This window comes from Anoplophora glabripennis, unplaced genomic scaffold, assembly GCF_000390285.2.
Source record: "Anoplophora glabripennis isolate ALB-LARVAE unplaced genomic scaffold, Agla_2.0 scaffold885, whole genome shotgun sequence".
Taxonomy (NCBI): domain Eukaryota; kingdom Metazoa; phylum Arthropoda; class Insecta; order Coleoptera; family Cerambycidae; genus Anoplophora; species Anoplophora glabripennis.
In genome coordinates this window covers 80,740-83,628 of record NW_019416964.1, presented here as the reverse complement: position 1 = coordinate 83,628, position 2,889 = coordinate 80,740, and the positions used below count along the sequence as shown (strand labels likewise).

The 2,889-nt window shown below is 33.3% G+C and overlaps 1 non-coding gene across 1 annotated transcript; it reads right to left on the bottom strand.

Annotated features, from left to right (window-relative positions):
• Positions 1–1,672: 1,672 nt before the first annotated feature.
• On the bottom strand, positions 1,673–1,744 carry Trnat-ugu. The gene has a single exon. It is a non-coding gene; the product is annotated as a tRNA-Thr (tRNA).
• Positions 1,745–2,889: the final 1,145 nt, after the last annotated feature.

The window sequence follows — 2,889 nt, the reverse complement described above, 5'->3', positions numbered from 1 at the left end:
ATTTTATTAATAAATGTAATGTATTGGAACATTTTCTTGGTTAGTTAAATCATTATATTGAAGAATCTTTTAAAAATAAAATGTTATAAACCGTTTACTATTTTAACCATTGTTCATACATCCACATACCTGCATATTTAGTGTTTTCCTGTATTAGAGATATTCATTTATAAATGTTGTCTTAAATCAATACATTCAGGGTGGACTAATAGTGATTATATTACTCCTATGTCATATACCTAGATAGAAAATACTTATTTTATTAGGGCATCGAGCGGTGCCTTAAGGAGGACATTTTAAAAATATTATGAAGTACACGGAGTGTTTTGGAAGGCTATATCAAACATGATTTATAAATGGGATGAACCGTTTTTTATATTTCATATATACAAAATATTTCAGACAAAATAACTAGTTTTCAATATGGAATAAAATATATAAATTGCAAATAAAAATGTAAAATTAATAAATAATTTTATACACTATAAACGTAAAAGATAAAGATAATTTTCTTAATTTTTTTCTTGTAATAATAATTAATTGTTGATTACTGTATGTAGACCAAATTCTCAACATCTTAATTCAATTATCGTATATCTCTATAAAGATATTATTAAAAAAAAAAACGTAATTGCGCTTGGTGCATAAATTATGTATTATAAATATTTTTCAATTAGTTAAGATGTCAGTTGTTAATAAACAATGAAAATTTTGGGATTCGATATAAATAAAAATATTTTTTTAACAAAGTATATACATATTTTTTAATGAATAGAAATATTTAAAGAAAAATATTGATGCAGAGCTGTTGNCATTTGTAGAAGTGCAGTAATACATGCACGGAAATAGTTAACTTTGAACACATCGTAGCGTCTGAAAATACGAAAACAGATTTGAATACGATTTCTGGACTTATTTACTTTATAACAGTCGCTACAATTGTATTAATACTGAAGAGTATTGCAAAAATCATTCAAAAGTATCATGGTTAATGTAGCGAAAACAGCATAAACTCCACATTTTTGCCGCAGTCCTCCAGATTGACTGATATAAACAACAACATACGGTTCAGTAGCGCAGCTCCTTCAAGAAATACAACCCTACCACCTCCATTGTATAATATTCAAGTTGATATCAGGAAACAAAGGGACTAAAAACACAACTTTTGTTCTGTAAATTTAATCATTAGATGTCCAATTATTCTTCAGTATATCATAGTCAAGTGTAGCAATAGGTGCTTTTAAAGAGAGCATAATGTCTGGTAGGAAGCCAATCGAAGTAATGCCAAATTCCGTTCCTGAGGACGAATGCTGGGGACCGTCTGAAAAGGTTTGCCGAATATGTCAAAAGCGAGAACGAAACGTTATTTTTCTACCTTGCGCCCATGTGGAAGTCTGCTGGATTTGTGGAATGCATATAAAATTTTGTACTTTATGTTATAAAGAACTTTCAGCAACAGTTAGAATATGATATTAAATAACTATCCCATATACATCATGTATTACACCTACCTTATACCAATAAATAGATATAAAAAAAAAATTCTCGTTTCTTTTTCATATACCTATCGAGTCAGGTTGGCCGAGCGGTTAAGGCGCCTTGTTTAAGCCTTGGCTCCTAAACGGAGCGTGGGTTCGAATCCCACACCTGACATTTTTTATAGAAATATAATTGCTTCCTGTGAGATTTGAACTCACGACCTCCGGTTTACAAGACCATTGCTCTACCACTGAGCTAAAGAGGCTGTTGCTAATTTACTAACAAGCCAACATATTAGGCTAAAATTTTTGCTAACACTACAATTATAAAGAAAATAATATATCAGGTTACAGTTTATACTAAAAAGCAAGTCTGAACCTGTAGAAAACAGGTCTGAACCAGTAGAAAACAAGTCTGGACCTGTAGAAAACAGGCCTGAACCTGTAGAAAAAGGTCTGAACCTGTAGGAAACAGGTCTGAACCAGCAGAAAACAAGTCTTAAATTGAGGCAACCTTGACCCCAGACGACCAGAGGTCGATGCCCTTGACTTGACCTTGAGGTGACCTTGACCCCAGACGACCATAGGTCGATGACCTTGACATGACCTTGATGTTACCTTGACCCCAGACGACCAGAGGCCGATGACCTTGACGTGACCTTGACCCCAGACGACCGAAGGTGACCTTGGTCTAGAATGATGCAATACCGGATAAGAATGACGCAATGCTGTTTGGAGGTCATTGGCCTCGAATGATGCAATACCAGATACGAATGACGATATATCAGGCGATATATATACGATATATATGACGATATATCAGGTTAAAGTTTATGCTAGCGTGGCAGTATTAAAGGAAATAATGTATCAGGTTAAAGTTTATGCTAGCGTGGCAGTATTAAAGGAAATAATATATCAGGTTACAGTTTATGCTAAAAACAGGTCTGAACCTGTAGAAACTTGACCTCGAATGATGCAATACCAGATAAGAATGATGCAATGCTGTATGGAGGTCATTAACCTCGAATGATGCAATATCGGGTAAGAATGTCGCAATGCTGTTAAAGGAAATAATATATCAGATTACAGATTATGCTAGCGTGGCAATATTAAAGGAAATAGACTATCAAATTGCAATTTTTGTTAACACTGTAAAATATAAAAACTGTATAAAGGAAATAAAATATCAGTTTACAATGATAAGAAACATAATAGCTGGATCGAGAACACCAACGTTATTTAATCCGAGTTATTTCATCGAACGAGCAGGTTGTATGTAAAATGAGTGAAGTTTCCACTAATTTAAGTGATGAAGAAAATTACGATTATAGTAAGTCTCTCGATGATATTCTGGCTAAATATGAAGAAGCCGCACGGTGGGAGCAGATATACTTGCTTTTGTTGTTTGTTT